Source organism: Heteronotia binoei, chromosome 16 (genome assembly GCF_032191835.1).
Source record: "Heteronotia binoei isolate CCM8104 ecotype False Entrance Well chromosome 16, APGP_CSIRO_Hbin_v1, whole genome shotgun sequence".
Lineage (NCBI taxonomy): Eukaryota > Metazoa > Chordata > Lepidosauria > Squamata > Gekkonidae > Heteronotia > Heteronotia binoei.
Window position 1 is genome coordinate 1,845,551 of NC_083238.1, and position 23,892 is coordinate 1,869,442.

At 43.8% G+C, this 23,892-nt stretch overlaps 1 protein-coding gene across 1 annotated transcript in view; it reads right to left on the bottom strand.

The window, feature by feature from the left end:
* ZRANB3 (zinc finger RANBP2-type containing 3) overlaps positions 1 to 16,462 on the bottom strand; it is a 208,443-nt gene extending 191,981 nt beyond the window's left edge. The window contains exon 1 of the mRNA XM_060257117.1: positions 16,170 to 16,462. The gene's annotated coding sequence lies outside the window, so the exon portion shown is untranslated. The remainder of the gene's footprint in view (positions 1 to 16,169) is intronic.
* Between the last annotated feature and the right edge of the window lie 7,430 nt (positions 16,463 to 23,892).

Consider the following 23,892-nt stretch of genomic DNA (forward strand, 5'->3'; position numbering starts at 1 on the left):
ACAGCAGGAGTTCTCAGTATAGCACCCACTGACACTTTTCCTGGTGTCCGCAAACTGTTTTTAGACAGTAGGCATGGTCAGAACATAAGAGAAGCCATGTTGGATCAGGCCAACGGCCCATCCAGTCCAACACTCTGTGCCACACAGTGGCAAAAAAATTTATATATACACACACACTGTGGCTAATAGCCACTGATGGACCTCTGCTCCATATTTTTATCTAAACCCCTCTTGAAGGTGGCTATGCTTGTGGCCGCCACCACCTCCTGTGGCAGTGAATTCCACAAGTTAATCACCCTTTGGGTGAAGAAGTACTTCCTTTTATCCGTTTTAACCTGTCTGCTCAGCAATTTCATCGAATGCCCACGAGTTCTTGTATTGTGAGAAAGGGAGAAAAGTACTTCTTTCTCTGCTTTCTCCATCCCATGCATTACCTTGTAAACCTCTATCATGTCACCCCGCAGTTGACGTTTCTCCAAGCTAAAGAGCCCCAAGCGTTTCAACCTTTCTTCATAGGGAAAGTGCTTCAGCCCTTTAATCATTCTAGTTGCCCTTTTCTGGACTTTCTCCAATGCTATAATATCCTTTTTGAGGTGCGGCGACCAGAACTGCACACAGTACTCCAAATGAGACCGCACCATCGATTTATACAGGGGCATTATGATACTGGCTGATTTGTTTTCAATTCCCTTCCTAATAATTCCCAGCATGGCGTTGGCCTTTTTTATTGCAAACACACACTGTCTTGACATTTTCACTGAGTTATCTACCACGACCCAAAGATCTCTCTCTTGATCAGTCTCAGGTGTGCCTTTGGCCCAGTAGGGCTTCTGGGAAGCAGTTGGCATCACAGCACAAGGACATTCAGTGTGTGCAAGAAGGTAAGCACAGTGTATACAAGAAAATATGTTAAACAATACGCTCATTTTAAAAGAATCACACACAAGCTAAACACAGCTTGTGCCTAAAAGACTGAAGACTTACTGCTGGAATTATACATGACCTTATTCTGTGGTTGGTTCCACCTTTAATGGCAGCCACTTTGTAGCTGCATCCACCATCCTGTGTGAGAATTCCAAAGGTACGCACAGGCTCAAAAAGGTAGAGAACTCCCTTTCCAAGCTTGAAAAGGGGGAGGATCTTGTTGTACAGCATACAGGAGAGTTTCTGAAGGCTATGGTTAGGAGAAGTTGTAATCACAGCTGCCAAACATCAGGGAACAATAACAACAGTTTTCATCACAAAACCTGTGAGGGCTGTAACAGCCAGACCTGAGTATGAGAGAACTTAGTTTCAATAACAGAAACAGCCCAATTTGCTAATCAACATTAAACATTTAGGGACTGTTTAGGACACCATTCTCACTTTATTGTGGGGTTGTTTTTTGACATAATAAAAAGCTAACAAGCCATGACCTCCTTTCATAAGGGGCAGAAGAGGACTCTAACAGCATAAGCAATACACTGTTCCCAGTAGTTACTACTAAGTAAAACTGCAAAATGTATTTTGTACGCTTGGATCATTAAATTTAATAGCCTGTAATAGTAAATCTTACAAGTCATTTTACTGCATCCTCATGAATACATATGTTCCAACACCTGCCTCAAGTGCTTAAAAAAAACCCCCACTACTACAGATAGAAATACCGGGGGGGGGGGGGGGGAGATTATGACCATTGCAATATTACAATATTATTATTACTGCCTATTATTATGGGCCACTTTGGACTGCTTATGGACTAGGATTCTGTGAATGCATAGAAGAGAAACAATGGAACGGATCCTATCACAGCACTAAGTAAAGTATGAAGCCTTCTAGTCTAGGAACCCGTTGTTCCAACTTCATTGTCTCCTCTATTGAAGAAAAACCTTCATGGAGAATGGTTGGATCCAACCCATTATATGGGGACATCAACATTTCCAGGACTCATTTGTCGCAGGACCCAAGATTTTTTCTGTGTCCTATGGGCAGGTTTAGCTCTGGAAAAGTGACAAGGATTATTAGTTCCTATATATCAATCAGTGTTCCTATGAAGTGGTACTACAGTTCTCTGGTGCATTAATGATCTGTGGCTCAGCGCAGGGGATGTATGTGTTTGGCCCCACTGCCTTGCATGGCCCAAAACAGCAGCCAGCTTCCCTCCTGGTGGCCAAGGCCCAGCAGGAGCTGTGTGCTGCTCCTCCCTGCTGGCTCGCCAGAAGAAAGGTACAGTTTAGCAGAAACACTGGGCCATATCCCTTGCCTCCCTGCCATGCACCCTGCAAGCTGATGGCCTCTGGATTTGCCTCCAATCCTGGCTTCCCCTTCCACCTTTGGATGCACTGTCCAACCACCCACACTTCTTGCCGCCTGCCTTCTCCTCTTCCTTGACCAGCTCTGCAAGCAGCAGCAGACATCAAGGCTGCTCAGCCATTATCAGCAGACAGGAAAATCCTGGGGCTACAACTTTGCAAGTGTAGAATGGGGGGACTACAGGGTCCCTTTTAAGGGTTTGGTTGGAGGAGAAAGCAACTGGCCATTGGATTCAAATCTCCTTTTGTGCGCTGCATTAATCCAAGCTATCTGCCTAACCTGTCGGAGTTCCTGATTCTCAATAATGTGTAGAGTTTAGAAACTTCAATTCTATAGAATCCTGCATTGATAGGGTTAAAAAGGGATGCTGTCCACAAAGCATGCTATGCTTTAAAAAATCTTATACTTCTTCTCCTTTTCTTCTCTCCCATTTGTTCCACTTTGCCCCTGTTTTAGTCAGTGTTCCATTCCTCCTTTAGTGCAACTTCTCTACTTCCTTGATGCATGACATAATTTATGGAGGCTCTCTCACCCTTTGAGATCCTGGGTAGGACAGCAAGATAAGAGGGACTCGATCAGTTCACCAGTCTGTATGAAATTACATGTACCCAAAGGCATTGGGTTTGCCAGACCTAGAAGTGTTTAGAGTATGGAAGGGGATAGGATTTGAGAGACCCATGTTCAGATCCCCTACACTGGCATGAAGCTGTCTGGATGAAATTGGGTTTCTCTTGTCTCCCATGCCTACCTCAAAGGGTTGTGGTGAGATAAAAAATAGGGAAAACAGATCTCTGCTGCCCAGGAAGGCTGGGATAAAAGTGCATTAGATAGGTAGAAATAGTCAAGGGATTCTCCTCCCTCCTGAAGTTGGGTTTTTTGCTGTATTGGAAGGAAATGAAGTCCACAAAATTGGTCTTTATGGCTAAGAAAAAAAGTTCTTCCAAAGGTTCTCATGAACAAGTGGATATGGATGGGATGTTTTGTGGGCCATACATGTGTATGCACACAAGTTTCAGTTGACTGGCTGCCTGCTTGTGAGTCAAACAAGTGGGAGAACTGAATTCATTGAGGCCTTTCCAGAGGGATCTCCAGAGATCAGGTGGCATTTCTGTGGGTGCTTGGTGAAGCTGCAAGCTGAAGCTGCAAGATAACACTACTGGCCTATTTTATAAGATTGTCATAAGAACTGCATGTGTGTGAAAGAACACTGCAGCATTATTTAAAAGCTAAATTGCTTTTACTGCCATTTGGTTTCCATTAGTAGCATCTAACACATTTATAGCCTATGCCTTTTTAAATGTGTCAAAGGCATCTAAAAAACTACAAGCTCCTTTTGCTACCAAAGAGTTATGTGGATTGTTCAGTTTTGCCTGCTACTTTATTTTATTTACTTCATTTATCAGTAGGTCCATCAAATAAGATCGTCTTATTTTTTTTGTCAAGGGTGACTCTTGTACTCCTTACAGAAAATTATACTTTAAAAAATCTAGTTTTGCCTTTTAAGACTGATTTTTAATTTACTTTCAGTTGATGTTACCAACTTTATCAAATTGAACATATGGTGGAATGTTTTACTTAAGAACTCTAAAGAAACAATTTATATGATAAACCAATGTAGGCTCGCTAACAACTTTAATGCTAGGATCTTTTGGATCACTAAGTAGAATTTTTTGCTCACAACCCTCAACAGAGGGAATGCTGTTATCAATAGTTTCAAACTTTGAAAAATTATTCACTGGCATTAAATGGAAACAGAAATTTTCATCAGAAAAAAGCACTAAAATGAAGGGAACGGAAGCAAAATTATGGAACACAGGCTGCAATGCTTATCAGATAACCCAATCAATCCTCTTTACTAGTAATGCTACACTGGTCAACTAACTAGTCAATTATTATCAAATTACCTAAATCAAGTATTCCTTGAAGCTAAGGATGAAACCATATAGGTGACATTTCCCCCCCTCCATTCATTAGTGTCATTTGCCACAAGGGACAGAACAGAGAGCTGTTTCCTCACTACATTTCCTCACTAATGTGTGGCAAAGCAAAACTGTTCTATATGGTTCCTGAAGCAGGAATGCATGCAGTCATCAGTAGCAGAAGTCAATGTCTAGGTCCACTCATAGAAATTCATCAAGCTGTAAATTCATTACTGTTTTTGAAAGTTAATTGTTGTGAGATGAATCCAAGTGTCGAGCGTCAATATTCCTCAATAGCAGTCTTTTGTTTTAAATCAAAGCTGTTTTACTGTTAGGAGCTCAGAAGCTGTACCAAGGACACAAGCCTTGTGAGTAATGATGTACACAGGGTTACACAATTGCTATATAGGATATCTTCAAAGGAGGGGAAATGCGCACGCTCTGAAGAGAAACAGCCTCGGCTCGCCCCTCTCCAAACAAGAAAAGAGATTAGGACCGAAAGATAAGTAAATATTGAAGTTTTGGGGTCATAATATTTGGCAGTGAAGCTAGAGAGACAAAGAAGTTAAAGGCGTGCTCAGAAGACAGCTAGCACTGAGAAAAAGGGAGTATTTTGGAAAACAGATAAGAACCGGAGGCAGTGATTAGCACCGTTAAAATGGCTGCCACTACAGTGAAACAGCTTTCCGAACAGATAGCACAGTTTCAAGCTTTAATGATGCAGTCTCAGAACAAAATAGAGGAGACTGTTGCTAAAATTAATAATGAAGTTAGCCAGATAAACAAGGATCTGCAAGATATTAGGCAGCTGGCCAACAAGGCTGATAAGGCAGCGTCAACAAATCGGAAGGAGATAGTTTATTTAAAGGAGCAGATTAAAAGCCTCTCTGACAGAGCAAGAAGGGCAAACCTTATCATTCATGGTATTTCAGAAGACATTGACTCACGACACTTGGAAGACGGGATAATAAATTGGCTCTCAGAACAGCAAACAGGTGTTATGATTAATGCTGACCAGGTCGAGAGAGTCCATAGGCTTAGGTCTAGAAGGTCAGGAGGATCTCCGAGACCAGTGATAGTCAAATTTACAAGAGAAAAAGTGCAGCAGCAAGTCTTTTTGGCTTTGAAGAAGAAGAGGGCACTGGAATTTAAAGGGAAAAGGGTATATGTGAGACAAGACTTTTGCAGTGAAACATTGGAAGAAAAAAGACAAATGAAGCCATTTGCAGATAAACTCTTTCAGAACAAGATATTGTTTACATGGGCTTACCCAGCCACTATTGTGATCTACAAAGAAGGCAAAAGACTCACAGCAAGGAACCCAGCTGAAGCAAGGAAACTCTTGGAGAAGATGGGTCTGGACCCAGGAGAAACAGGAACTCAACCAGAGGAAGAGCTTAATGTCGACGAACCAGAGGAGGGGCCTTCTACACGTCAGGAGAAACGACAGAGGACGAGACTATAAGATGTTCAAGGAAAAGGAGGAACTCCAAAAAAAAAAAAAGAGGGAGGGAATATCACGGTCTTAAGTGAAGGAAGGAAATAATAAAAGATCCAGGAGGGGGGGGAGGTGTGCCCACCCGAAGGTATAGGGAGGGTGGAGAGATCAACCCAAAAGCGAGCCCTATACCAGAAGAGGGGAGGGGGGATGATGTGGAAGAGTGGGAGGAAAGGGTGTGGGAGGGGGGAAGGGAGAAAGGGGAGAGGCAGAATAGACTTTGTTATCCAGCCAGGGAAGGGAAGGGAGGTGAATGATTATGGCTAAAACTTTGAAAATGCTCTCACTGAATGTCAACGGACTAAGTTCAGACCTGAAAAGATATAGATTAACAAGAATGGCAAAACAACACAATATAGATATCGTGTATTTACAGGAAACACATAAGGCAAAGGATGATATTAAACCGTTGATTAAACACCCAGGATGGAAAGTATTGGCTGAAGCAAGAAGTAGAACTAAGACGAGAGGAGTTGCAATTTTAGTCCACACAAGGATCGATATTAGGATACTAGATCTCATTAGTGATAGGGAAGGGAGATATTTGTTTATCAAAGGTAGGTTTCAAAATAGAGTAATAACGCTTATAAATATATATGCCCCAAATACAGGACAGAGGAGATTTTTGAATAAAGTTATGCAAAAGGTTCAGAAATTCTCAGAGGGAGAAGTTATTATAGCAGGAGACTTTAACATAGATATGACCAAGGAGAAGGAGGCCAGGTGGAAAAGGAATTTGGTAGAAGCACATGAGGCCTTAGGCTTGGTTCCAAAGCCGACACATTTATCAAGTAGACACAAGACAGCTTCTTGTATAGATTATATATTTCTTAAAAAATCAAATAATTGGGAGTTGAGGAAAGTAACAATCCATCCAATATGGATCTCAGATCATGCTCCACTAAATATAGAACTGGTGATAAAAAATGAACAAATTAGAAGGACTTGGAGATTTAACAGTATGGTCTTATTAAAAAAAGAAAATAGACAATATATGGAAAATCAAGTAAAACAATATTTTAGAGAAAATAAGGGAACAGTGGCCACAAATATCTTGTGGGAAGCAGCAAAAGCAGTGTTAAGAGGTCATTGTATGATGAAGGAGAAAGAAATAAAAAAAGAATGGTATGCTAACAAGACACAGAAACTTCAGGAATTAGGCGCACTGCAGAGCAGTCAAGGTATTAGATTCTGCCCTGATAGGAAAAAAAAGATCGATGAAATTAGGAAACAATTGGACTTTATGGATTCAAGGGCATTATGGAAAAAACAAACCATGGTAAGAAATAAGTTTCAAAGAGATTCAATAAACTCCGTTAGGAGATTGGCTAATTATCTCAAGACTAGGAAAGAAAAGCAAAAGGTGGAAAGTATTAAGAGACAAGGAAAGGTCACGCAGAACCCGAGAGAAATTAGGCAAGTGTTTCAAGAATTCTACAAAGAGTTATACTCTAGGAGGGATATAACAGAACATATTGAAGAAAGTGGAGAAGTGTTGGGAGATACAGATAGAGAGAGTTTGGAGAAGGAAATAACAGTTCAAGAAATAGAGGAAGTTGTGAACAATTTAAAAGTGGGTAAATCCCCAGGGCCTGACGGCTTTACTGTGGATTTTTATAAGGAGATGAAGGAGTTACTGATCCCCGAATTACAACAAGTGTTTAATGCTATATTGAAGGGAGGGAAAGCTCCCGACTCTTGGAGAATGGCTGAAATAACCGTAATATTAAAACCCCAGAAGGATCCTCGGGAAGTGGGTTCATATAGACCAATAAGTTTACTTAACCAGGACTACAAAATTTTCGCTAAAGTTTTAGCAAATAGGTTAAGGAACATATTACCTCATATAATAAAAGAGGATCAATATGGCTTTGTAAAGAATAGGAGTATTGCACATCCTATAAGGAATATATTTAATGTGTTGTACCATAAACGTTCTGGGCAACTTGTTTTACTTAAATTAGATGTATACAAGGCATTTGACACGCTGTCCCATGAATTCTTATGGTCCATAATGAAGAAGTGTGGGATTGGGCCACTATTCTTAAAAGCCATTCAAGAGGTCTATAGGGAGGGGTCAGCAGTGGTAAGAGTAAACAACGAACATACGGATCAGCTCCCAATTGAGAGAGGTGTGAGGCAGGGGTGTCCACTTTCCCCATCCCTGTTTATAATGGCAATAGAGCAACTAGCAGAAAGGATTAGGAATTCAGGGAGAATAGAAGGCTGTAGAATAGGAAAGGAGGAAATAAAAATCAATTTATTTGCAGATGACATAATCATGACAATATCTAACCCGAAAGAAGCCATTAGGGAAACGAAAATTATTTTAGAAGATTTTGAAGCAGTATCAGGCTTAAGGATAAATATGGGAAAGTCTGAAATAATGTACTTTAATGTTGGTTTGGAAGAAAGGAAAGAGATTAATAGGATAACTAATCAATTTAATTGCAGATGACATAATCATGACAATATCTAACCCGAAAGAAGCCATTAGGGAAACGAAAATTATTTTAGAAGATTTTGAAGCAGTATCAGGCTTAAGGATAAATATGGGAAAGTCTGAAATAACGTACTTTAATGTTGGTTTGGAAGAAAGGAAAGAGATTAATAGGATAACTAATTTGGGGATGGGAGTTAAGAAATTTAAATATCTAGGGATAGAAATTTATAAAAATATTAACAGGATAGTGGAGGGAAATTATAATAAAATCTGGGAGAAAATAGAGAGGGATATGCAGCAGTGGGGGAAAAGGACGATGAGCCTGACCACTAGAATAAAGAGTGTATCGATGTTTTGGATGCCAAGGTTGTCGTACCTTTTTCAAACGATACCACTGCAGTTAGATAAGCAAAAAATGACTAACTGGAACACTAAAATAAGGGAATGGATATTTGGTAGTAGGAAACTTAGATTTCCAAAAAAATTGGCATACAATCATAAATCAGAACTTGGATGGGGAGTCCCAGATATAGTCAATTATTATGAAGCATTTCAGCTTAAAGCATTATTAGAAATAGAGAAGGAAGAGGACCAGAAATGGATAAGGTTTGAGAATGAAGCTAATAATGGGGTAGGAAAACATGGCATTTTATGAACATGGGGGCGAAGGAACTTAATTTAAACGTGGGACCAAGGAAAAATGGGCTAAATGTTTGGAAGAAATGGCAACCAAAATGGCTGAATCGGGTATCTAGATGGATGCCATTAGAAGTGTTGATGGAAGGAGACAAGGAGCATAGGTGGAGCGAACTACTTAAGGCTAAAGGATTTAGAAGGGTAGAAGATTTGTTAATACTAGATAAGTTAAAACCATTACATGAATTTCAAGAAGTCGTAGGAATACAATACTGGCTTAAGGCCACAGGATTGTATACTAAAGTTAAAAAGGAAGTGGAAAAGAGTAACTTAAATGAAGAAGAACCTATGGAAAAGTTTTATAAATTAATGGATAAAACAAAAAAAGGATTAGCAGGCATCCTATACAGGAGCATGAATTTAGGTAACGAAGGAGCAATAAGCTACCTTCAACGGTCATGGAGTTTAGAAGGCCAAATAACGAAACGAACAGGGGAGAAGATAATGGAAGGTTTAAAAAAAGTTAAGATACATAAGGTTAGAGAAATGGAATTGAAATTTTTCACCAAATGGTATAGAACTCCGGCTACTTTAGCCAATATGTTTCCTGGGTTGAGCCCTAAGTGTTGGCACTGTAAGAAAGAAAAGGGATGGTATTCCCACATGTGGTGGGAGTGTCCTGAGGCCAAGAAACTATGGGATATGGTAGTGGGAATGATAAAGAAATTCTTTCAGGTAGAGCCGAGAATTAACTTTGAACTAATGCAGATGAGTTTATTAGGGAATGAAAAAACAGGGAAAAACAACCAACATTTACTAAAAGCAATGATATCAGCGGGTAAAGCGGTAATAGCGGCAGGATGGAAGGACAAAAGTAAATGGAAGGAAAGTACTTGGCATAACTACCTCTTTGATTTTGTCCAGTCAGATATAGCCGCTATAATGGTGCAAGAAGAATCATGGGAAGAAAGAAGATCAAGAATTAAAGAAAAGTGGCTGACGTATCTGAAATGGGCGAAGGAAGAAAGGAGAGTGGACATTCAGTGGAAGCTTCGAGTCCTTTGTCCCTGGCTGGAAGAAGAAAAGGATGCATAGACTAAGGGGGGTGGGTTGGGGGTAAATGTAAAATGGATATCAGAAACCATGTAGAGAAACGGATAATGTATTAATAATAAAAATATACATATTAAAAAAAAAAAGGATATCTTCAAAGGTTACACTACAGAAGCATACTTGAGTCACGGGTTCAAAGCACAATCTCTTTTATTACTAAGGAATTTAGGCTATTAAAAACATCTCCCATTCTTACACTTCTCTAGCAGAAGATAAGAGTTGTCTGTGTGAACCTGTGGGAGAGGCAACTTGAAAGTGGTACTAGCCAGGCTGTAGCATAAACATCCTTGGGCCAGATGGATTTATTACTTGCCCAATGGTTGTAAATAAGGGGGGATCAGTGGAGAGCTGGTGACCTGCTCTTTGTCTAAGAAACAATTATGTTACAGAAATAAGCACACTTGACACTAAGCTCCTTTGGGCAGAGTTTATGGAAGCAGAACTGTCCTGCTTTCCCCTTCTCCTAGAATTTCTATGGGACTCCTAGTTGTATTATAAACTGCTGCAGAGGATCAGAGGACTAAAAAAAAAATGTATCATGCAGCAATAAAGGGGGAGAAATTGAATTAAAGAACTTTACTCACTCTTTGGAGCTTTTTATTTGTTCAGAGTTGGCTTTGCATACCATGTGGCAATGATAGAGAGTTTTGTCCATTTCTCATTTCTGGTAGCTGCCCTTCAGGCACAGGACACAACATGTTATTCCAGAGGATTACCTTTGATCCTCAGGCTTACATGGGGCATGGAATAGCTGGGGGAAGGGCAAGATGGAGCAGGAAGCCCCTTGGCCATCTTCTGGTCCTATATTGGACTGCTTCAGCGGGCTCTTACCGAAGGATGTGGACAGGATCCTGGCTGCAGTGAAGCCTACCACTTGCCTCCTGGATCCCTGTCCATCCTGGCTGGTGAAAGCCAGCCGGGATGGTATCAGGGACTCCCTGGGTGATATTGTCAACTTTTCCTTTCAACAGGGACCTTCCCAGAGAAACTGAAGGAAGCAGTGGTTCGTCGACTTTTGATAAAAACGACATTAGACCCTGGGGCCTTCTCCAACTACCGCCCAGTTTCGAATTTACCGTTTCTGGGTAAGGTAGTTGAGAAAGTGGTTGCAGAACAGTTACAGGTTTTCCTGGATGAGACATCCGACTTGTTCCCATTCAGTCTGGCTTTCACCGGGGCCATGGGACGGAGACTGTCCTAGTTGCTCTCACAGATGACCTAAGATGGCACCTGGATCAAGACGGGTCAGCTCTGCTATTTCTCGATCTGTCAGCAGCATTTGACACGGTCGATTACAACCTTATGACACACCGCCTTGCCGTCGCCAGAGTTCGCAGAGTGGCCTTACAATGGTTTTCCTTCTTTCTCCGGGGACGGGGACAAAGGGCGGTGCTTGGAGAGCAGACTTCCTTGCAGCATCGACTTATACATGGAGTGCCGCAGGGAGCCATTCTCTCGCAATTATTTATCATCTATATGTGCCCCCTTGCACCGATTGCCAAAGGTTTTGGGATGGGTTGCCACCAGTATGCTGATGACACCCAGCTCTATCTGTTGATGAGTGGCCAGCCAGTCGCCGCCCCTGGCCAGTAGTCTGAGGCATTGGGAGCCATAGCTGGGTGGTTACAACAGAGCCGGCTGAAATTGACCGATAATTGGCTAGACAGAGTTAAATATAAGCAAGTAAAAAGACAATACAAGTTCTTGATTAAACAAAAGAAAATAGATTATGTTAAAGAAAATTGGCTAAAATTATTTATGGCTGCCAAAAATAAAAATCCGACCTGTTTTGGGAACGAATTAAACCGGTTACAACGGAAAGGCCCCTACTGTCCCAAAAATTTTATTAGCCCTAAAGAGTGGGAGATCCACTTTAGTAAGCTATATAATGCTGGGCTAGACTCCAAAGTTTCTCCTCTATTACATCTAGAGTTAACAGACTGCCCTAAGTGGGAACCGGTTACCTGTTTAGAAATTGAACTGCTGATAAAGCAGATCAGAAGTGGGAAAGCCCCAGGGTCGGATGGTGTCCGGATAGAACTGATAAAATCGTACCAGGACTGGTGGACGCCTGTTCTGGCTTCCCTATTCACCTTTATAGACGAAACAGGTAAAATGCCAGAGGAATGGAGCAAGGCTATAGTATCTCCTATATATAAGAAAGGCGGGAGAGAGAAGCCTGAAAACTACAGGCCAATCAGCCTTTTAAATATTATGGGAAAACTATATGCCTTACACCTACGGGAGAAATTAACAACCTGGATGGAAGAAAATCACATCCTGGCAAATGTACAAGCAGCCTTTAGAAGAAATCGTTCTCACTTGAACAACATGCTAATACTGAAATTCCTAGTCGATAAGCAGGCTGCAGTAAAGGGCTCTCGTTTATACGCAGCGTTTATAGACTTTAAAGCAACCTTTGATTCTGTACCAAGGGACAAGCTGTGGCGCCAACTGTACAGTACATCAATTGACCGTAGACTCCTATTTCTCATGATGAAACTGTACGAAAATTCTAGTATGCAGGTAAAATGCACACCCCAAGGTCATCTGACTCATCCAATTCAAACAAGTAAAGGTGTCAAACAAGGCTGTATATTAGCCCCGCAACTTTTTAATTTGTATATTAATAGCATTGTAGGGTATTTTACCGACGCCGGTCTGCATCCCCCTAAGATTGGGAAGATTGCTGTGCCCATCTTGATGTATGCAGACGACGTGTTACTACTGTCAAGAACCCAAGTTGGTTTGCGTAGGTCGCTCAGAATGCTTTCTCTCTTTTGTCTGGACACAGATCTAGTCGTTAACAGGGACAAGTCTAAAATTATAGTCTTCACTAAAAGATTCAGAGAAATGATTTGGCGTTTCAATGATGAAAAACTGAAACAAGTTAAAACATACAAATATCTGGGGGTTGTTTTTCATCATACAGGATCTTACCAAGGGCACATTGACAACGTACACTGTAACGCCCAACGCACGGCACTTGCTCTGCAGGAGTTTTACACTTCCAAGGGCGCTTATAACGCCTTAGCGGCGATTAAGGTTTACAATGCTAAGGTTATACCCCAATTAATGTACGGAGCTGAGATTTTCTTGTATAATAAAATAACTAAATTGGAGATGGTTCAATCGAAGTTTGTACGATGTATCCTACAGGTGCCAAAATATGCCTCATCTATTGCAAATAGGCTGGAAACGGGGCTTCCAAGCCTCTCCACAGTAATGTGGAATAGAGGTTTGAGTCTCCTTCTAAGGGTGCTGGCGAATCCGGATGATATTGTACATCAAATCTTCTATGACTCATTTGTTAGCAATTGGTTGAGGAAATTAAATTCCAAACTAGAGGAATGTGATCTGAATATTGATTCCCTAGCCCTCATGTTCAAGAACGGGGCAAAAGTAATTATCAGAGACCGATTACTGGAATTGGAGTTAAAACAATCTCTGGCCAAAGTTGGGGGGACGTATATCCCAACCTTTTTTACAAGTGATCTTAAATGTGCCAGGTATCTAGAAAAGATACAGCCAATTAAGATCAGGCGGATGCTGTCCTTGGCACGCCTGAACATTCTTGACACAGCAGTACTGAGGGGCCGTTTCCACAAGATCCCGTTAGAAGACAGGATCTGTCCGTGCGGCCTGGAGGAGGTCGATACGGTTCCCCATCTCATTCTGAACTGTCTTTTCCATACAGAGGCAAGGTACAGACTTCTGCGGAACCATCTAATGCTAGCTAAATCTTTAAATCAGGCCCAAGTCATTTACTTCCTCTTAGGGGATGGGAGTGATCAACTTTCTCTGGATCTTGCTAAGTTTCTATATGTTACCGACCTTGACAGGAAGAAATTTAATGCTGTTTGTATTTGAAAGAAGATGCCCTTAGTTAAGTGTTGCCTACGTCAGATAATTTTATTACTATTTTGATGGTTGTACATAGTTTTATATTGTTATGTTATATTTTAGCTTGGTGTTGTGTTGTACTGTTATTGATGAGTTGTGTTGTTGTTGTTGATTGGCCTAGAGCCGCAATAAACTGACTGACTGACTGACTGAATCCAGCTAAGACGGAGGTCCTGTACCTGAGTCGGGGTGGGGTGGGTATGGTTATCGAGCTCCCAGCTTTGGACAGTGCCACATTGGTGCCAGCCCAACAGTTGAAGAGCTTAGGAGTGACCCTGGATGCCTCCCTTTCCATGGAGGCCCAGATCACAATGGTTGCCAGGTCTGCCTTTTGTTATCTTCGTCAGATCAGGCAGCTAGCACCATATCTATCCCCCCAGGACCTGGCTACAGTGATCCATGCAATGGTCACTTCCAGACTAGACTACTGTAACTCGCTCTACACGACTTACACTTAAGACTGATCCGGAAACTGCAGCGGGTGCAAAATGCAGCGGCTTGCCTGCTGACTGCACCACCTTTATGGGTGGGCATTCAGCCGGCGCTCCGCAGTCTGCACTGGCTGCTCATTGAGTACCGGATCTGCTTTAAGATTTTAGTACTAACGTTTAAAGCCTTATGCAGCCTGGGACCAACATACCTGCAGGCCCGTCTCCTTCCATATATGCCCAGGAGGTCATTACGTTCGGCCTCCCAACATCTGTTGGCCATCCCTGGCCCAAGAGACGCCTGCCTCACCTCAACTAGGGCCAGGGCTTTTTCAGTCCTGGCCCCGACCTGGTGGAATCAGCTCCCAATTGAGATCTGGGCCCTACCTGGCTTATTAGCCTTCTGTAGGGCCTATAAAACGGAGCTGTTCTGCCAGGCTTTTAGCTGTGGGCGTCTATTCTTGATCTGGTTGACCTCCCTGGCCAGCACTGTCATCTGTGCTAGGAAATGGAATAAAAACTGCCATGATGTGAGACGGCTAGGCTGGGCAATATGTGATGACACGATAATCTGAGTGCTGTTGAGTTGTCTGTTTATTGAATGTTTTTATTGTATGTTATTGTTTTATCCTATGTTGTACTTCACCCTGAGCCCTATGGGGAATGGATGGAATAGAAATATACTAAAATAAATAAATAAAGGTGGGAAAAGTCTAATTCAACAAACGCCCTCCATTTGCAGTATCATAGATTTTATTCATCATATCACAATGTTAGCAGTTTTTCTAACTACTACAAATATTAAACATACTGACAATTGAAATGCCTTGTTTGTTGACCTGCTTAACCAGTGTTTTTTTTTTAATGGTGCAATTCTGTCCTAGTCCCTGCAATACAGGGGCTTGTCGCAGAGCCCATGGGATATGTGATACTGCTAGGCCAGTGGCGCCCAGATGGCTCTTTCCTCCCTACCGTGTAGCGGGCAAATGAAGAGTAACTAAGGCTGCCAACCTCCAGGTGGACCTGGTGATTTCCTGGAATTACAACTGATTGTAAAGACTACAGAGATCAATTCCCCTGGAGAAAATGACTGCTTTGGAGGGTGGATTCAATGGCATTACCCACTGCTGAGCTGCCCCTAAACACCCCCCTCCTCAAGGCTCCATCTCAAATCTCCTGGAACTTCCCAACTGAGAGCTGGAAATCCAAAGAGATACCAAAATCTTCAAACATTTGGCAAAAGTAAACAGCCAGTTATTTGACATGTGAGAAAATAGGCTTGTTCTGCAATACAACATGCAAACACAAAAATCTAGATTACACCACTCAAATACTTGAGAATATACAATAATTTTATATAGATTTACAGCAAAGCTGCAAAATTAAACAGTAGGTTAACAAGTATTAATCACTCTTAAGGGAGCAGTATTGAGCAAATGCTGCAATAAATGTTAGTCTTTAGAGCACTGCAGAATTTTAAAAAACATTGCACTTCCTCAGCCTAACATGCCAACCTCTCTACAATGCTGTGAATATTAATCTGTCTTTGAATCATGTTTACTGGGTACACAGGACTGCCATCTTTGGCTTGGGGAATTCCTGGAGATTTAGGGGTAAGTTCATGAGAACGAAGCTCTGCCACGAGTCTGCCCTCCAAAATGGCTATTTTCTCCAGGGGAAATGATCTCCTGGATATAGAATGGAGATGAGTTGTATTTCCGTGTGTGTTCCAAGACCCCCCTCGAAGCAGACCTGCCTCGTACGCTACGGAAACAGCGCCCTCCATTCCCCATATACCTAAAGAAGTGGGCGTGCACCGGACTCAAGCTCCGTTCTGCTGCTGCAGACCAGCAGGGCTCCCCGGCCCTGAAAGCGCTGCGCCTCAAGAGCCCCTCGAAACAAACAAGCAGCCCCACTCCTCCCCGCGCAACAATCACCTGGGCACCGGCCGCCGCCTCCTTCAGCCACCGCCAGACTTTTCGCGCGCGCCGCTCCGGCAGTGGCCTCTGAATGAAGCGCTTTCCTCGGCTTCCTCCGCCTCCGGTGCCGCAGCCCTCCCGGGGAGCTGGCCTGAACGCGGCAGAAAAGCCCCTTTCCCTGCAGCGACCCGCGAAAGGCGCGGTTCTCCGTCCCAGCCCCGCCCGCCGGAGCTGAAGGGAGAAGCACAAACGCGAAGCTTTTCTGGGCCGTCCGGACCCTTCCTGTCTGCGGGCTTCGAAGTGAGCAAAAAGAGTGCGCGCGGTTGGCGTAGGCCTTGAGGCTCCCGCAGTGACGTGTGCATGGTCCGTGGGAAGGGAAGGCAGTCAGAATGGATGTGTGGTGATTGACTCCAAGGAACGGTCGTCAGGGATTCGTATGTAGCAGGATGAAAAGCAGAGATCAAGGGGAAGAAAACAGGAGCAAGACGGGTACAGTTTTAGGGGAGCCAAGCGTAAGTCGTATATTGCAGAAGTTCCGATCAAAGCAAAGAGACTCTGATCAAGTAAACGTGCATAGGACTGTAACCTGATTCAGTACACACCCTCTAAAGACCTGCACGTGACCCCATGAATGTTTACCCAAAAGTTCAGTAGGTCTGCGGTTAGATGAGATAATAGGATTTATGGAGGGGGGGGGGGATGCTGCTGTTCGGCACCAACATTAGGGACGGTAAAAGCTGGAACAGGCCAGAATGGGCATAAAACAACATAGACTATCACAAAAAACACTGGGATGCTTCACAGACACTCAAGAACAATATTCTAGAACAGAAAAAGCGGAACTCACAAATCCTTATTACCCCGTTCTGGGCCAGAATGACTCTGGAACACCCCGGAACAGGCCTGAACAGGCATCAAACAGCCTGGGCTGCTACAAAAAAACACTTGGATGCATCACAGACAATCAAGAACACTATTCTAGAATGGAAAAGCAGAACTCACACATCCTTATTATCCCATTCTGGACCAAAAGGCCTCCGGAACAGGCCGGAATGGGCATCAAGCAACCTGGGCTGCCACAAAAAATACTGGTATGCATCACAGACACTGAAGAACAATGCTCTAGAATGAAAAAAGCAGAACTCACACATCCTTATTACCCTGTTCCGGGCCAAAAGGCCTCCGGAATACCCTGGAACGGGCATCAAGCATCAACCTGGGCTGCCGCAAAAAACACTGGCATGCATCACAGACACTTGAGAACAATATTCTAGAACATAAAAAGCAGCACTCATGTGTACTTATTACCCCGTTCCGGGCCAGAATGACTCCAGAACTCCCCAGAACTGAAGAAAACAGGCATCAAAGGACCTGGGCGGCCACAGAAAACACTGATATGCATCACAGACACTCGAGAACTATATTCTAGAATGGAAAAAGCGGAACTCACATGTCCTTATGACCCCATTCCGAGCCAAAATGACTCCGGAACACCTCAGAACAGGCCGGAACAGGCATCAAACAACCTGGGCTGCCACAAAAACCACTGGCATGCATCACAAACGCTCAAGAACACTATTCTAGAACAGAAAAAGAGGAACTCACACATCCTTATTATCCCGTTCTGGGCCAAAATGCCTTCAGAACACCTTGGAATGGGCATTAAACAACCTAGGCTGCCACAAAAAACACTGGTATGCATAACAGACACTGGAGAACAATGCTCTAGAATGGAAAAAATGGAACTCACACGTCCTTATTACCCCGTTCTGGGCCAAAAGGCCTCGGAATACCCCGGAACGGGCATTAAGCAACCTGGGCTGCCACAAAAAACACTGGCATGCATCACAGACACTTGAGAACAATATTCTAGAACATAAAAAGAGGAACTCACACATCCTTATTATCCCGTTCCGGGCCAAAATGCCTCCAGAACACCTCAGAACAGGCCAGAACGGGCATCAAACAACCTGGGTGTCAAGCATGCAATTTTCAATAGAACCAGTCCTTGAGTTGAAACAAAGTATCGTTTATTGATAATCCATGAGGCTCTATTGAGCTAGGTATTGGAAATGATACAAAGTAACAGTAGAATGCATACTTAAAGATGGCACAATAAAGGTTCTCTAAACATTGCTACAAATTCTAAACAAGCCTGCATTCATGTGTGAAAGTTCACACGGTAACTTCCTTATCTCCCCTGTGGTTATTTGTCCCGGGTCCAGGACTAGTCTGGGAAACTGTCCCTGGAAGCCTTATCTTCAAAGAGCAAATTCCTGCATCTGTTAGTGAAAGCGAAAGAGGCGTGAAAGATCTGTCTCTACATTTCTACTTTGATGTGCCCAGGTTTAATTTAGAGTTAGTAACATTTCTATGATATATTGGTTTTATTCAAACAATAAAAGAGAGATTAAACAATGCTTGACATACTGCCCCCCCTAAGCTCTTGCTCGGGGTTTGTCTGGGTGCAGTAGGTAAAATCTTTTGAGTAGGAGGGGAGCCTGGAGGTCAGAGGATTTCACCCACTCATCACAGCTAGGGGGAAAGTATTTCCAGTGGACTAAATAATACAACACCCCCTGTTTCTTCTTGGCATCCAACACCTCCTGGACTTCATGATGACTCTGACCCTTCACTTGAATAGGTTTGGGCTCTGGAGGGCGGAGATGCAATTTGTAGCCCCTGAATCTTTGCAAAGAAGGCTGCAATGGAAAACAGGATGCATTTTACTAAACAATTTAGGCAACTCTAGCTCTACCGTCACTTTATTTATCACTCTCTTGTAAACTAGCTTTTTGGACGTCTGTGGCAGGGGCAAGTTCTTAGTGGATAAAAACACTGTCTCTCCCACGTTGAACTCCCACTCCGGAGAATGTTTCTTATCGAATTGTGCTTTGTAATCTCTTTTTGCCGTTTCCAAGTTGTCTTGGATGACAGTCCATCCCTTCCTCAACGTTCCCACCATTGCTGACACAAAAAGGGTGGCTGGGTCCCACTGTTGCTGGGTAGCAATGGGAATGGTTTCCCCTCATAGCCATTCAGGATTTTGAAAGGTGTTGTTTTGGTGGAGCTATGGAGACTATTATTATACCCGTATTCTGCAAAGGGTAGCAGTTCCACCCAGTTGGATTGTTGGTAATTTACATAGCACCGTAAATATTGTTTTAGAAGGGCATTCACTCGTTCCGTCTGTCCGTCCGTCTGTGGGTGGTAAGTGGAGCTTAACCCTTGCTCCATGCCGGTTAGTTTACAAAACTTCCGCCAGAAATTGGCAACGAACTGTGGCCTGCGGTCGCTAATGACCTTGTCCGGGAACTACTTTAACAATGTGCTGGAAAAACAAATAGGCCAGCTTCCTTGCTGGTGGCAATTTCTTGCAAGGGATGAAGTGAGCCTGCTTTGAAAAAGTGTCCACCAGTACCAAAATTACAGTCCACCCTTGGGACTGTACTCTTTCTGTGTTTTGTTTTCCAAAATTTTGTTCTAGAGTGCCTGTAATGCATCCCACCTTTTTCAGTGATTGTGACGGAACCGGCCCGATTCTGCCTTCAGACCCGGTCCCGTCAGCTCCCTATTGAGTCGCCAACTCCTGGAGGGAGCTATTTCTCCTCCTGCCCCTTGGGCTCGCTGCCACCACCTGCTCAGTCTAGGGGTTCAGATTGAGAGGAACAGGACTCCCAATCCCCCTCTCCAGCTATGAGGCCCAGCCTCAAGGTCCTCTGCCACCCTGCACTTGGGTTTCACAGAGACCTCAGCACTTCTTTGGAGAACCCCTGGAGGATTGGCACCTTATCCAACTGCATGCCTTCCCCCTTGCCCGGGGCCCCCTTTATAAAACAGCGTGGTCTAAGGCGGTTGGGGATCTATGTGGTACAGAGATGGACTGCCAGCATTTAAAACAGTAAAAATATTTAATTAAAAGAGAAAAAGAAAATAAAAGAAGAACAAAACAAAAACAGTTGCATGTAAGCACAGCACAGCACCCGCACAGCAAACAGCATGACAAAGAAAATGTGTTATAAACGCATCCTACTGTCCCTGATCTAAACACACCCTGCCTTTTGGGATGACTTACTTGGTCTTACTGCCTGGAGGCCTCATTTTCCTGACTAGGCCGCATGCACAGGCAGGAGCCCCCACACTGGCAACCTCTTCCTTCGAGCTGCAGCTGAGAACTGAAAACTCTTCCTCCTAACTCACATGCAGAGAACAAAAGAACTTCCTGTCTCTCTAGGAGACTTTCCCCCTAGCGTTGTTGGTTTGGCTCTGGAAGGGAGGGGGGAGTGAGGGGAAGGCTAGGCCCAAGCCTGCTTCGCAGTTTCATGTTTTCCCTCCCAATGAAGCTCCAACCTGGATTAAAATGGCGTTTCTCCACAGTGATGCTATTATTTCTTGAATTCTGGAGGCATTATGACCCCAAACAGATTAATAAATGCATGACATTTCTGCATTTGGATTTCCGAAATATTCCTCTAAAGTGCCTATCATGCATCCCACTGGTTTTTTTTTAAATACTTTATTTGTTGAATGACCTTTCTGCCTGATCTGGGATGCTCCAGGAGCATTTTGGCCTGAAAGACAATATTTTTGTGTCTGGATTGCCAAAATAGTATTCTACAGTGCAGTTTACACATCTCACTGCTTTTCACAAAACCACTATTTCTCTAATGCCTGTTCCACCCTGTTCTGGAGGCATTTTAGCCCTAAATGTGCTAATACAGACCTGTGAGTTCCACTTTTTCTGTTCTAGAATATAGTTCTCGAGCATCTATGATGCATGCCAGTGGTTTTTTGTGGCAGCCTAGGTTGTTTGATGCCCGTTCTGGCCAGTTCCGGAAGCATTTTGGCCCGGAATGGGGTAATAAGGACGGATGAGTTCCGCTTTTTCCATTCTAGAGCATTGTTCTCCAGTGCCTGTGATGCATACCAGTGTTTTTTGTGGCAGTCCAGGTTGTTTGATGCCCTTTCCAGCCAGTTCCGGGGTGTTCCTGAGGCCTTTTGGCCCGGAACGGGGTCATAAGGATGTGTGAGTTCTGCTTTTTCCATTCTAGAATATAATTCTCGAGTGTCTGTGAGGCATGCCAGTATTTTTTGTGGGAGCCCAGGTAGTTTGATGTCCATTCTGGCCAGTTCTTGCATGTTCCGGAGGCATTTTGGCCTGGAACGGGGTCAAAAGGACGTGTGAGTTCCACTTTTTCCATTCTAGAATATCGATTTGAGTGTCTGTGATGCATGCCAGTGTTTTTTTGTAGCAGCCCAGGTTGTTTGATGCACGTTCCGGCCTGTTCTGGGGTGTTCTGGAGGCCTTTTGGCCCAGAACAGGATAATAAGGATGTGTGAGTTCCTCTTTTTCTGTTCTAGAATATTGTTCTGGAGTGTCTGTGATGCATATCAGTGTTTTTTGTGGCAGCCTAAGTTGTTTGCTGCTCGTTCCAGCCAGTTCTGGGGTGTTCTGGAGGCATTTTGACTTGGAATGGGGTCATAAGGATGTGTGAGTTCCCCTTTTTCCATTCTAGAATATAGTTTTCGAGTGTCTGTGATGCATGCCGCTGTTTTTTGTGGCAGCTCAGGTTGCTTGATGCTTGTTCTGGCCATTCCGGGGTGTTCTGGAGGCATTTTGGCCCGGAATGGGGTCATAAGGACTTGTGAGTTCCGCTTTTTCTGTTCTAGAATATAGTTCTCGAGTGTCTGTGGTGCATATCAGTGTTTTCTGTGGCATCTCAGGTTGTTTGATGCCTGTTCCAGTCAGTTCCGGGGTGTTCCAGCGGCCTTTTGGCCTGGAACGGGGTCATAAGGCATGTGTGAGTTCCACTTTCTTCATTCTAGAATACTGTTCTTGAGTGTCTGTGATGCATGCCAGTGTTTTTTGTGGCAGCCCAGGTTGTTTGATGCCCGTTCCAGCCTGTTCTAGAGGCATTTTGGCCCGAAACGGGGTAATACGGATGTGTGAGTTCCGCTGTTTCTGTTCTAGAATATTGTTCTAGAGTGTCTGTGATGCATCCCAGTGTTTTTTGTGACAGTCTACGTTGTTTTATCCCCTTTCTGGGCTGTTCTGGATTTTACCTGTCTCCCAAAATTATACTTCTGAATGGGGAGGAGTGATAAGATGTTTCTGTGTGTGTGTAAATTTATAACCGTAATAAGAGGGTTGTGCAGATTATAGGAATCTAAGCTCAAAGACTGCTAGAAGCGCGCGAGACGAGAGTCCTTGAGGCAGAATCCAAACTACTACAAATCCCAGAATCCCCGTTATAAAGATGAAGCGTTTTTGAAATGTATCTTGGGACTTGTAGTTCTCCCCAATCTCCAAAGGAGCTTTACTTTCAGCACCAAGAGGAGCCCCCCCTGCAGCCGCCTGTGACACTGTCCGAAAGCAGCTAAGAAAAGAATCTGTGCTATTTCGGAGTACTTCGGAACGTCACTCACTGCAAAGCTATAACATAACTGGTTACTTTCACATCAGTAGGCGGGGTTTAAGTATGCCGGTATTTAGGATGCCGGCGTTTAGGGCCCACTCGACTTCCCTAATTGGTTGTTGCTGCCATCGCTCAACGGTTTTGTTTTTTCGCGACTGGCTGACACTAGCTCGCCTGGGCGAACGCGCACCATTCAGGAGACGGTTTCCGAGGAGAGTAGGGAAGGCAACGGTGACACTTTGGCCTCTGAATGGGTGGAGGGAATGTCAATCATTTGTATGGCGTATCGCGATTCGCTGGAAGGACGCATGGAGGGCGGTTCTCTATTGCACCCGCGGCTGTAGCAGGAGGAGCCGGAGCCGCTGTGGGGCTGCCGATGGGGTCCGTCCCCCCGCGCGTGTGAAGCCCCGAGCGAGCCGGCCTTGCCCGGTCCAGCCCCTGCGGTGAGTTGCTCAGCCCGTGGCCGTCCCGTGCAAAGGAGGCGCGCGCCGCTGCCAGGGCCTGTGCTGGGCGGAAGTGCGTGCCTGCCTGCCTGCCTGCCTCGTGGACGCGGTTGCTGCAGTTACGCCCCCGGGCCTTGCAGTGGGGGGAAGCGGCCGGCCCTGGGGAGGGCTGCTCTCTGGATAAAGATAGCGCGTGTCAGTATAGAAATATCGAGGGTGTTTAGTTCATAGATGTGAATGCATGCATGCACACCCCTAAGATTTAGCTGAATATAGAAGCTGTATATGCTTTATGTTTTAGTGTCCTTTTTGGCGGAGGGGAGCAATACAAAGTATTGTTTTTGACCTTCCAACGTGCTAAATTGCTTGGATCACGAGTACCTAAAGGACTGTCTCTAGTTGCACTTAAAGAGTCTGGACTTGAAAAAAACAAGAAATTTGTTGGGCTAAAACCAAAACCGCGTCTTCTGCCACTTGTGTAGTGTGCTCCCCAGGTGAAGAAGGCCTTTTGGAGTGATAGGAAGATTTAGACTGAGGGGCACCTATGGTCATCTATGTTGTTGGGGGGAACAGAATGGCTTCTTTCATTTATTGTTTTAGTGATTTCAGATTGTATGTAATTTGATTTTAAAATTTATTCTGAACTGTGTTGGACTAGATGTAGCTGAAATGCTGTTTAAAAATACACAAAATAGAGGTGGCAAATGCTTATCTCTCTGGACAGGAATTATAAACTCAGGACCTGCAATGAAAGAAATCCATGCCTATCCCATATGGATGCAGTTACTTCTCTGCTCCACTGCTTCTCCCGTTATATGTTTATCATGGCTCTTTGTAATCTGCCAGAAAGAAAGGGCTGCTTCTTCCACCCATACAAAGCAG